Genomic DNA, 13,424 nt, shown 5'->3' with positions numbered 1-13,424 from the left:
GGTTACGCGGAATCTAAAGTGTGAATTATGGTTCGTCTGTGAGGCTGGTGGCTGAACCTCCACCTGCAAAACCTCCAAGAACAGTTTTATTTGAAGAGCGTTTGGCGACAGCAGCCCATGGTGTGACACTGCTGCAGTGTGTGTGTGTGGAGATACATTGTGACTGCACTTTAAAACCACTGAAAATACTCTAAATGTAGCACAGAGTTACAATGTGGCTTGCTTCTTCAGTTCGGTCAGCTTTTATATTGGTTAAAAACATGCTCTCGCTGTAATGGGTCAGAAAATGTACCAGTCCTTACAGTTACAAATTATTTTAAAATTTCTAAAACTCAGTGATTTCCTCACAGGTTTGATTTCTTGACGGTGCATTTTGGAAGTGGAAAACACAAAAAAATATAGTTATTAAGGTATTACTAAGAAGGATGGGTTAGGGTTACACGGAACTCTGGACACATCATGCACATAAACACAATAAAGTTCATTGTTTTTTGGATATTACAAATAATGTCAGATTCAGCACGGTTCATTATCCCAGTATAGTTTTTTTATATACTTCACTTAAGGATTATCTTGTATTTCTATGTACGGTTTTACTTGTTTTTGTGTGATGATAATTAATGAATAAACAAAAATAAGCCGTCAAATCAAACCATAAAAAAAGACTGATGGAATGAATGAATGAATGAATGAATGAGCTGGAAAATTACATGATCATAAATCAGTGGTTCGGTTTATAAAATAAAAAAACCCTTAAAGATCATTCACCTTTCTTCTCCCTCTGCCCACACACCAACACACCGCCTCCACCAGTAGAGGGCGCTTCAGTCCCACCACCTCTGCTACATGTGTATGTACATTGTATACACACACACACACATACACATTGACACAAACACCACACCCAAACCAGCTCATAAAGCAGCTCGGCTGTAAACAGTGTTACAGTTTCAGGCAAGAGGCGTAAAATAAAAATAAAAATAAAAATAAAAATAAAAATCTGTGAAAACATACATTCATTCCTTTCGGAATTTGAACCCTGAGGAGATTTGTGTTGTTGTTGTCGTTGCTTTGAGGTTTACAAAGCTCAGGATAAAAGGACAATTAAAGCAAAGTGAATTTAAAAGAGAGAGCAATAAAACAATAAAGCAGGACAGTGACAATAAAAACAATGACATAAATACATTATAGTCTCTCTAAAGTAACGTATTTCTGCGAGTCTCAGCTTTGAACTCCTGCGCTCCTGGCTGAAATCGATATAACCGAGCATTAAATCAATTAAACAAAGTCAAGATTCTTGCATTTCCCCGCTATAATTACACACACACACACACATTACATCAATCACTCCATCTCTATTTCTGTCTTTATCTATATTTATCTCATTAAAATGCAATAAAAGAAAAAAAAGGCCCCGTCGTTATGAAGCAGAATGAAAATAGAGTCGTTAAAAGCTAATGAGAGAAAAGTAAATATTGCTGTGAAGTGACCATGAAGTCCGAGCTCTGCCAGGGTTGCCAGATTCTCTGCGGTGCATTCGCTTGATATTTTTTTGGGGAGGGAACGGGCTTATTTTTAGAAGAGTCCAACGTCGTACAGCTGGTGAAACCGGTTTCTACGGTTAAAAATCTAGTCTGAGTGAAAATGAAGCATGAAGATGCCTCCGCCTGTGTCAGGGCTCATTTAGAAAAAGACCAGGTTTAACAGCCGGACCAGGGAACTAAAATAAAATTTAAAAAAAGGGGTTTTCAGAGTATGGAGTTGCAGCTAATACATGGTTATAGATAGAAGCAGCTCTGTAATTTCAGGTTTATGTCTTTAATCTGAGATTTTTGTCAAAAACAGATGATACGGTGACAAAAATAACGCTGTGGATGGAAATAAAGCAAACGGCCGCCGCTGCTGCTACAGTGGCAGGCTGACGTCTCACTCTGTGTGTCAGCTCTCTTTCTGTGGGAACGTCTTCATTTGGAGCAGGAGGAGGAGGAGGAGGGGCGAGCAGAGAGCGGCGACACAGCAGGCTCATTCACCGCCGTCTCAATGGGACAAGCACAACAATGGGGCCGCGATCAATGTTCGCCGGAGGCCGACAAAGAGCAGATAAGGACTTTCTCAAGGATCAACAAGCCCGCTCTACGCCGTCTACGGTGCGCTCCCCCTCGAGGAACGCTCCCTTTCAAAGCGACTCCCGAATAATCGGATCAACCTGGAGATCAGATGAGCATTCACCTGCTGACTCCTTTCTGCCAGTGTCGGGTTCCAGCAGTCGCCCGATTGTAGGCTCTTCAATCAGTGGAGTTTGTGAGGCGTTGAAAGGCCACAGTGGCTCCTCACGCTCTTCTCTTCGGAGTCTAATGTCATATTCACACCAGAACCCTAGTCCGTCAGCTGACTGCCGTGGGTGGAGCCGCTCTAACTGTACCAGCTTCCTCTGGTAACCCAACGGAAGGGTTCCAGAGAATGGATGAATTTTACTTTGGGAAAACGATGACGTCGTTATTCCACCCTCTCCGTCTTCTGTGCTACAGCGCCGCGTACAGTCCCGACACGTGTACTGCAGTGTTCAGCGTCGTCGTGTCGACGGAGAGGTTTTTCAGAACAACAAAGAAAAAAGGTTGTTTACGTGTCGCTCCGTTTCCGCGGGGACCGAGGCCTGATGTTTGTGACCTGAAAAAATGCAGAAAACTAAATTCCCAAACACTCATTTTATTCCAATCTGTGCCACATGGAAATATGTGAGTGAACCGTTTCCCAAGGCAGGAAAATGACATGTATTTTGCAAAGTGGAATGTGTAATCACTGCCATGACAATGAGTAATAAATGTTGTCAACACATCTGCTTGGCAGAGGGGAAAAAAAAAAAATCCTGCATGGAAGAGAATGTGGCACAGTCTGGGAAAAAGTTTGGAGAACGGCCTCACTTATGTCCAAACACGGAACCCAGCGGATCTAAAACAAAGAACATTCGTGGCCGTGTGCAAACTTTAAGAACGTGAAGGCTTGTATTTACTCGGGACATGAAATAATATGATAATGAACTGTCAAGGAACCGTCTGTCCGTCTGATAATCTGGCGGATTTAGGGAACCAATCAAGTTTTATAATCCTGCAAATCCACAGGAAGACTCCGGTGAGAACCAGCTGACCTACATCTTCTCAAATGAGTCAAACTCTCAGGTTTATTTTTAACGTCTAAGTCTTTTAGTTTTCACAGGTGTAAGTGTAGCAGCTTCAGGCAGAGCCAGCGGGCGGAACATCACGACACCACGACGCTGCTGCTGCTGTTACTGCTGCTGATGCTGCTGCTGCTCACACTGAGTCTCTCTGTTTGTCTCACTGAGACCACGTTGGAGTCACATGGTGAAACTCACTGCATTGATGTCTTATTCAAAAGCCTCGTGTCTCAAAGGAGCTATGTGGGCTGTTACTGCTGCTGTTACTGCTATTACTGCTGCTGTTGTTACTCAATAACAAAGTTTTTAAAAGGGCCAAAGAATCCTTCTGTACCTGTGACTCCATGGCTGCAGGATCCAGATTCAGTTTGAAGTCTATCGTTATTAGTAGTAGTATTGTTGTCATTATTGCTATGTTACGATTACAGGTGATATCGGGGTCGTCATAGCACGGACGGCAGCGTGAAAAGCTAACAAACACACAAACTATAGTGGATTGCAGCTCAAAGTGCCTCACAGTACACGGAAAATACAAGAATAAAACACAACACAGGGTGGAATTAAAAGGAAAAGTCTCAAGTCAAAAAGCTAAAACCTTCTTTTAACTTTGGAACAAAAACAAAAATGCAAATAAAACACAAGCTAGTTGAAGGCTAGAGTAAAAAAAGATGAAGTCTTTATTCTGCCTTATGGCCCACACACAATATTTGAAATGTTATGACTCTGCGATCACTATAGCAACAAGATGACGTCATCATTATACTTCCTTGTATACAAATCCATTGCCGTGCTGTCATGTAGAAGTGTTACCAGAGTGTTATCAGCCAAAGATCTAATAAATCAAAGAGGAGAGAGCGAGAGAATCGTCTTATCTTTGACGCGATGTTGTGTTTAGATAACAGCGTGGTGTTGTTGCACTGGGCGGCCTCGCTCCAGCGCAGCGGCCCCACGTAGGAAAAGCACGAGCGGGGGCTAAACTGTATCCAAAACAATTCAGGCCGTAATCTGCGACGTGCGCGCGCACACAATCAATCACGCCGAGCGAGAGAGTGTCAGCTGACGCGGGCCAAGTGCCTCTGACCCACCTCCACGCGAGACACTTATTCACAAAGTGCTTTCAGGGAGACGACACTCGGGGATCTCACAGGGCGATGGAAGACATAAATACAGAGTCAAAACACAAACACGCCGTCAGAACATTGTGTACGTCAGTGACTGAGTGTGTGATACTAGTTGTGCAAATGTGTGTTTTCAGGGTCAGCTGTTTCTGCTCGTAGCCAAGGAGCCGCTTATCTCTTCTTTGTTTTTTTTGTCTTCCTGCTGCTAAAAATGAAATATAACGACTTTTCTTCTTCACCGGTGCGGGCGAACAGATCAGAGCTGCGTGTTTATTGTCTGAAGGAGAGAAATAATTAGGCTTCTCTCAGCAATATACAAAAATATCACCCGTCATTGAGTTTATTAGGATCCCAGTCGGGATTTGTCACAATCATCAATCGTCAGAGCGGGAAGAACACCTGAACACAAGTTTTCATTTTTTCCGCCTGTTTTTGCGACATTTTTTAATTGTTAATATGTTTCATATCGTTCAAACTTCAAATTATCACGCAAAATGTTGTTTGTGTGCAACTGCAGTGTTTCTTTCTTCATTTTAAACTGTTAAAACAGTATTTTAACGTGCAGTAAATTTGACTAGATTTCGAAAGTTATTCTGGAAAAATGATTGAGGATTCGAATCGAATCGTGACACCCCGGGTTGTGAGCGTCCCGTTGAGTCCCCCGTTGATCCTCCCCGCACCGAATTCCATTTTCAGTCAGCACTCCTGTCTGAAAGCGGCTCCTCTTATCTTGTTTTGGATCCTCGGCTGAAGGTAAATCTCAGCGATCGGCTGATGGATGTGGTGCAGGGGGTTCACACTGCTGTAGATTGGGAACATTGTGTGTGTGTGTGTTGAGAGTCTGTGAGGGTCGTTTGGAGAGCTGCACGTGTGTGTGTGTGTGTGTGTGGTATCATGGTCTCCCAGCAGATAACCTCTGGTTTGTATGTGTGGGTTAATCCTGGACCCCTTCCCCCACCCAGGATCACGGCACACTGATCAGCAAACACCGTTCACTCAACTGTGGGATCACAACATAAAGGGGATCAATTCTTTTGAAACCAGTGAATCCCTTTCATGGGATTTGACAGAAATCTGTTCTGTGATGAACAGATCTAAAATCCAGAGATGAGCTGATACGATACTGGTCAAAATCACTGGATTGGATATTCAATCCGAAATCCATCATAATATCTTAATATCTGTGTCTACAATGACTGTATTGGACAGATATCTTAAATTTGTGATATCGGAAAAAGATATTTCACGCCATCCCGTCTAAAATCCACTGTCCCAGACCCCAAGGATCCGTCTGGGAGCTGTCTGAGGGAGCTTTTCGCTCCGGATTCAGAGGCAAACGAGACGCTCCTGGGTTTCGGGGGAACACGTGGGTCATTTTCCGTCTGTTGTTGCTCTCGTTTGCTGTAAAACACAGTTGCACAGGTTTGCCGTCGAGGTTGAAACCTAAACTAAACAGTATACTTTTGGACAGATTTCACATGTGTGTTCAAAAACAAATCTGAGTACGTTTGTCCTGCACTCACTGACTTTGATCGTGTTCCTATCTAGTGGAGTTCTTTCCATAGACTTCTTCTATCTTGCTTATTCCTCTTTTATAAGTCTGGTAAATGCTTAAATGTAAAATGTCCTGCTTATTGTAACCATGAATGTGCTAGAAAAAAGTCCTCCGAATAAGGGATTTTTGACATTTTTAAACAGAATAACTGTCAATGCACGGCCATATCTCCAACTCTCTCCTGGTGACAAAGTTGCCGGCATCCTGCAACAACGCTACGTGCAACTTCTCAGCCCTCAGAAACTGATTTGTTTTTCCGATAGCACGAACCACTGCGTCATTACGGCAACGCGATACATGACACGTCATTTGCGACACGTGTCGGGCTCCTATTGTCGCGCATGCCTGAAAACAAAAGGACGGAGAGCAAAAATAACGTTTGTGGGATTATTTTCAACACATATCACAGGCTGAATGTTAGAGTCGGACTGCTGATACGTGCAGCTGTAGCTTCCCGGGCCCCTGAGGCGTTTCATGCTGAATGGATGTAACGGCTCATAGAGCTTGTTTAATGCCTCATTTTCAGGTAATACACCACATCATCTCTCTGTGTCAGACTCTTTGTGTCAAAATCTCTCTAATTCTTGCAGCTCGAGTGGAATCAAACCCCCCTCCACCACCACCACCACCACCTTCCTCTTTCCCAAATTACAATTCTGCGCCGCTCTGTTCCCCCAGACACTTCACCAATTTAGCTATTTTATTTTTGCTGTTCAGCAAACTCATTTGCCGCCTTGTCTGAAATCCTCTGTCTCTGAAGTACATTCAGCTACAGGTTTTTTTTTTGCTGACCTGCTGACAATCTAATAATAGAAACACCGTCGCCCTAAGTGATGCGGCGGATTGTTGGCAGCGAAACTGATGGAGAGAACGCTCGCCGGGGCAGAATTCCCCAATGTCTGTACCACCGCCACCACTGCCGTCACCCCGTTTTCCCAGAGAGAGAAAAATGAATTAGAACCCGTTTTCATCCCTGCTTGCTTTCGTTAATTCAGAAACCAATTACTTCAGATTTCCACTTCAGGAGAGGAGACTGTGAAAAGCAAAGATGGGGGGAAAGTGGGATGAGAACGAGAGAGAGATAGATAGAGGAAAAAAGACAATCCATCTCAGAATTTGTTTCCTATGGTGATCCCGCGCTCCATGTACTCTGCGCCCTTTGAGGACCAAATTGCCTGATGAAAACCATCTTTCAACAAAAAAAAAGAAAGAAAGAAAAATACTGCACCCACTGTGCGGCAATGAGTTTATCTCAAATAAATTCATCACTGAATGTGGCGGATTTAATGTGCATCCATTAAAAATGCATGCGTTATCCCACAATCTGGTGTGTTTTTTTTTTACTGTGAGCCGTTGTTCTTCAAACACCAGAGCTGCGTTTATTTCACTGGAACTGAGCTGAAAACACATGCGACGGAAGCAGATTAATGCCAAGCCAGAATTCTGAGAATGAAATGTATCAATATCACAAAACAACATTAAAACTAGTGCCGTGAAACTTGATGCGATGACACAATTGAACGCCGTGAATGCAAGTTTGTTTACTGTGTGCAGACCTCCGACATTGAAGCGATAAATTATCCACACAGAACAGTCAGATAGATGAGACTGAGCTAGAAGCTGAAGATGGATATAAACAAGTGTATATAGCCCCCGTCATCGTGCAGCTAACGCCAGGTAACGTGTATTTAACCCCCGCGATTGTGCAGCTAACACCGGGTAATAAGCCTACATAACCCCCAAGATTGTGCAGCTAACCCTGGGTAACAAGCATATATAACCCCCAAGATTGTACAGCTAACACCGGGTAACAAGGCTATATAACCCCCTCAAGATTGTGCAGCTCATGCCAGGTAACAGGTGTATATAACCCCCAAGATTGTGCAGCAAACGCTGGGTAACAGGTGTATACAACCCCAAGATTGTGCAGCTAATGCCGGGTAACAGGCGTATATAACCCCCAAGATTGTGCAGCAAACGCTGGGTAACAGGTGTATACAACCCCCAAGATTGTGCAGCTAATGCCGAGTAACAGGCGTATATAACCCCCAATATTCAATCCGAAATCCATCATAATATCTTAATATCTGTGTCTACAATGACTGTATTGGACAGATATCTTAAATTTGTGATATCGGAAAAAGATATTTCACGCCATCCCGTCTAAAATCCACTGTCCCAGACCCCAAGGATCCGTCTGGGAGCTGTCTGAGGGAGCTTTTCGCTCCGGATTCAGAGGCAAACGAGACGCTCCTGGGTTTCGGGGGAACACGTGGGTCATTTTCCGTCTGTTGTTGCTCTCGTTTGCTGTAAAACACAGTTGCACAGGTTTGCCGTCGAGGTTGAAACCTAAACTAAACAGTATACTTTTGGACAGATTTCACATGTGTGTTCAAAAACAAATCTGAGTACGTTTGTCCTGCACTCACTGACTTTGATCGTGTTCCTATCTAGTGGAGTTCTTTCCATAGACTTCTTCTATCTTGCTTATTCCTCTTTTATAAGTCTGGTAAATGCTTAAATGTAAAATGTCCTGCTTATTGTAACCATGAATGTGCTAGAAAAAAGTCCTCCGAATAAGTGATTTTTGACATTTTTAAACAGAATAACTGTCAATGCAAACGCCAGGTAACAAGCATATGTAACCCCCAAGATTGTGCAGCAAACGCTGGGTAACAAGCATATGTAACCCCCAAGTTTGTGCAGCAAAGGCCGGGTAACAAGCATATATAACCCCATGATTGTGCAGCAACCGTCGGGTAACAAGCATATGTAACCCCCAAGATTGTGCAGCAAATGCCGGGTAACAAGCATATGTAACCCCAAGATTGTGCAGCAAACGCCGGGTAACATATGTAACCCCCAAGATTGTGCAGCAAACACCAGGTAACAAGCGTATATAACCCAAGATTGTAAGATTGTGCAAGTAACATGCAGCAAACGCCCATGTGCATCAAACGTAACAGGTGTATATAACCCCAAGATGCAGCAAACGCCGGTAACAGGTAACCCCAACATTGTGCAGCAAACGCCGGGTAACAAGCGTATATAACCCCTAAGATTGTGCAGCAAACGCCGGGTAACAGGTGTATACAACCCCCCAAGATTAGGCAGCTAACGCCCGGTAACAAGCGTGTATAACCCCATCTATATTTGTGTATGGATTTTGATATCACTTCTTGCCAAAATGGCGTTGTTTTGAGTGTTGCATGATGGGACTGTGTAACATCAGCCACAGTAGCTGTGCAGCAGCTTGCGTTTATCAGACGAATCACATCGAGACTCACTTTTTTTAAAGACGACAAAACTCTTGTGACCTGATCCACAAAATTGAAATAAATCATCTAATGTTGACTACATGTTCTGCCCCCCCTGTAACAACTAATATTATTTTTTAGTTGAAAGGTTAAAAACAGCCAAGAGATATATGATTAATCTAAATCCAAAAAAACAACTCTCATCTATACATGGGAAAGATAACAAACACATTAAGCGATAATGAATATAATCATTAGTGGCAGCCCTGTTTGGAAATCAAGCATATAATGCATAATAATATACATATAATCTGATGCTTACACTAGTTCCTTTTATCTGTGAGTGATTAGAGTAGAAAGAGAGGATATGATGATAGATAGTAGATAGTGATAGTATTCTGTTTCACTGCATCTCTTCCTGTTTTCATTTAGTGCAGCAGCTGTGGAGGAGGCCCTTCAGTGCCAGTGAGATATTATGACTTATTCCCAGAAACGGAGACCTAATGTGCAGCTGGCAGTGAGGCATCGAGGTCCTGCACATAATTGGATATTGTTCTATTGTCAGTGATTGTGGGGGGAAATGGAGTGGCAGCTTCTCGGGCCGCAGCCTTTCCATCGACTTAACATGATACTTCATTGGGGAACGCCAAGCAGGCATGGGAGCGTGATGTTTGGAAGAGTCTGCATATGTCCGGCAGCTGTGGACAGAGCACCCATGAGCAAGGCTGAGGTTTTCCAATCATGAAACGCCAGTTTTACTTGGTGTCGTTGCCTCTTGTGTTCTTGAATTCATCCGCGTTTGGTCGTCACCTGTGTCTGACAAATTGCCGGGTGTGGCTCTCCCTTCTGTTCCCGCCAAAGTCCTGTGAACACCTGAGCTGCATCGTCCAATCAACACCAAACCATCCAGCAGCTAAGAGCAGTGTTTCTCAACCCTGGCACACAGGGATGTTTATGAGGTGTGTTGGAGCACAATCTAAGGCCTCGTTCAGACTGCAGCCCAAGTTATCCCAGATATCCAGATTATATCGAGCTTAATTTATTCATTTTTTTGGCAGTTGCAAAGCTGATTCAAACCAACGTCTCAGTCGCTCAGATAGGATTTCAAAGTGTCTTCAGGAGTCAAACCGAATGTGTAACCGTCGCGTAGCAACATCAGACACAATAAGCATCCACTTCAACGTGTCAGATTCTGTCGCCTCCTTTTTCCTTCAGTTCAGCAGAAATCAGCACAAGACGGTCAGGAAGTCAAACACTGATACAAAATTAACCATACCATATTTATACACGTGAAGTGGAATCCCGAGGTTCTGCACGACTTGAGTAACAACAACAGATTTTCTATCGTCCATTTTGTTTATTTTGTTAAGACTACTTGTTTTTCCTGTAACAATAGAAATCACAATGTCAATAAGGATCACTTGCAATCTGGTAGCAATCAGATACACTTACAAATCTGAATTTAGCTGCAGCCTTAACAAGACTGAGAACATCTCAGTGGAGCAACATTGAGAAGCTCTGGTATAGAGGTCCAGTAGCTGATGTCCCATCATGCAACACCTGGACTCAAAACGACGCAATGTTGGCAGGAAAACCGTGTTAATCACATTTACCGGGTCATCAAAAATTCCAAGAGAAGGTCGAGCAAGCATAGTAGACTGAGCGATGGTAATCCTCAGATTCCTAATGAACTTTATTAAACAAAAAAAAATTAAATCAAAGAGGAATGAATCAATCATATTTATTATTTTTTTGTTTTGTTTCTATGTGAATTATCATTTACCAATCAGAATTATCGACATAACTGAATTTAATTCATTCTTAACCATATTATCACTAATTTATGCACTTTTTAGCACATTTTAGCCTGTATAATTTTAGATAGTAGTTTTGATTCTTGACTCCCAAAATCTGATTCATTGATTAAAAACAACTTTGGGGTGTGTCCAAGCTCAATGAGAAAAACCCAGGATTTGAGAGATTTATCCACCAGCGTGACGTCTTTGAACAACTGCGAGTGATAATGGGGACATTCCAGAAAACATACAGATCACAGGCCTCTGAGGTGAGAGAGGAGGTTTAGCCTCCGCCAGTAAATCAGGGCTGTGGCCAAAGATAGGAAGGTGCAAGGTCAGGGATCCTCTGCCCCTGGATCTTTGAGCATTCCTCACATCTGATGCTCTCTGCTATTTCCAGAGGGATCAGAGCCGAGAGGCTGAACTCACTAAAGCCCCGGTACTCAAGGTAAATCCAGCTCCAGAAGAAGTGGATAAAGGCGAATATTTCAGGGGCCACTTGGGCTGAAGGGAGAGCGACATTAGAAAGACATTAAAGAGCCGAGGAGTTTCACACGCAGCTGGAGAATCAGAGATGGTCACGTTTGATTTTTATGAACTATTTCTCTTGCTGGAAAAATCTAAAATGTCAAATTCATCGACCAAAACATCCCACTTTATGAGTTAAAGTGGCCAGTGAGCTTCTAGTCTGGTCAGGAGGACGCCGTCAAAGTGGCAAAAGTCCAACCGTTCAAGTAAAGTAAAAGTGGTGTAAATAGGCCGAGCAAGAGGCAGATTATCCTCAGTAAGATCATTTGCCCTCTCGTCATCCTCCTCTTCCTCACATGTACTTCACACGTTGGTATAGTGACGTCCACGCGGAATTTATGAAACGTAAACAATCTTTTTACAATCCAAGTTTCCTGTAACCGTGGCGTCGATTCAGGAAATTGGGAACCCTCCCCAAATCCAATCAAACCACTGTAGTGTAGGTGCCAGGCCTGTACGTGGCGCTGTAACGCCACACCAAAAACAGAGAGGAAGACTTTTTACACAATGAACCGAGCCAGAGGAGCGAGAGGGGAATAAAGAAAGAAAATAAAAGCAGACAGATCAAACAACACACAGACAACTTCCTGACTTTCTCGCTATATTTAGCAACTTTTCAGACCCTGGCGACCCTTTTTTTCCCCAACTAGCCACGAAAGCTACTTTTCAGTGACAGTAGTTAACAAACAATCTCCAACACAAGACAGTGAATGTCCAGCACAATATTCTAATCTTCAGCCAACTTTAAGTTTAATTACTCACATATTCTGAAACCAGACCGGGTGTTCAATATAAGGGTTATGGTTTAGGGCTTTCAAGGTTCCTTCCCTTTTTTGCCGTAACACACAACAAAAAATGCTGTTTCCGTGTGAACAAAACGCGTATTCACTGACACCCGTTTCGGTGTGGTCGAAACCACCAGAGGAAGCTTGCGTACCACAGTTTGAGAACCATGGCTCTAACGTATTCTTGTCATTATACAAATGTAGTTCACTGTTGGTCATGGGCCAGTTGTCATTACAACGTTATCATCTCTATACATCTTAGATACAACATTATTTTTCCTAACATATTTTATATAAGGGCGAGAATTCCAGGGAAAGATTCTTGAATGTTATCATAATTGTTGTTATTGTGTCAAATCCAGACAAGGATGTTTATGTCGCTGAATACAACATATAAACTGAAAGAGAGAGCGAGGATGTATCTGTGTTGGGGATCAACGTCAGATTTTATTTATTCATTTAGACTGAAATCTTTCCACATTGGCGTCATAAATCCTTGAAGTTTATCCCGACAGTTTTACCCCACGCAGTTAAAACCCACAGACTGGATCATTGTAATTACACTGCACATTCACATGTGAATGCCTCGGAGTCGCATCCACAACACAAAATGTGTTTTCCTCAATGTACAAAGTCAAATGTGTCTGAATCCACTCGATTCACTCAGCTGTCACTTTTCTACCTTTTCCAAATCAAGTCAGACATTTTCAGAAGGGTTCAGCAACTTTCAGAAGAAAAAACATCTTATATTGCTGCATTTTCTGTTACTATATTTATTTCTAATAGTAGTTTCTTTTTCAGATAACCACAGAAGAAGGAAAACCATATAATTCCTCCATTTTCAGATCAGTCAAGTCGGTTTACTGTATACATATTTATCGTTACACCGCTCACGCCGCCTCCCGCGCGGCGTCTGCCTTGCTAAACATCTCTGCTCGCAAATTACCTTGCCGTCACTTTAATCCCGCCTTTGTCGTTCAGAGGTCAGATGTGAGAGCGCACAGGCACGCCAGCCACTCTGGAGTGTTTTAATCGTCCAGACCTGAGATAAGACACAGAGAAGATGAAGAGAAGTTCACATGCTCTCTCGCTGCCTTCAGATTTCAGAGATCTTGTTTTACATCAAGTGACACAAGCAACACAAAAACGGTAGATTTAAATAAACTATTAACCCTAATTACCCTAACAACAATTCAAACATTAGCTACAGGCA

At 42.8% G+C, this 13,424-nt stretch overlaps 1 protein-coding gene across 1 annotated transcript in view; it reads right to left on the bottom strand.

The window, feature by feature from the left end:
- LOC122783405 (phospholipase A and acyltransferase 4-like) overlaps window positions 1-13,220 on the bottom strand; it is a 56,717-nt gene extending 43,497 nt beyond the window's left edge. Inside the window, exon 1 of the mRNA XM_044048183.1 lies at window positions 13,158-13,220. The gene's annotated coding sequence lies outside the window, so the exon portion shown is untranslated. The remainder of the gene's footprint in view (window positions 1-13,157) is intronic.
- Window positions 13,221-13,424: the final 204 nt, after the last annotated feature.

The sequence above is a fragment of the Solea senegalensis genome, linkage group LG16 (assembly GCF_019176455.1).
Source record: "Solea senegalensis isolate Sse05_10M linkage group LG16, IFAPA_SoseM_1, whole genome shotgun sequence".
In the NCBI taxonomy this organism is placed as follows: Eukaryota; Metazoa; Chordata; class Actinopteri; order Pleuronectiformes; family Soleidae; genus Solea; species Solea senegalensis.
The sequence above is the reverse complement of the archived record's forward strand: the minus strand, read 5'-3'. Positions and strand labels throughout refer to the sequence as shown.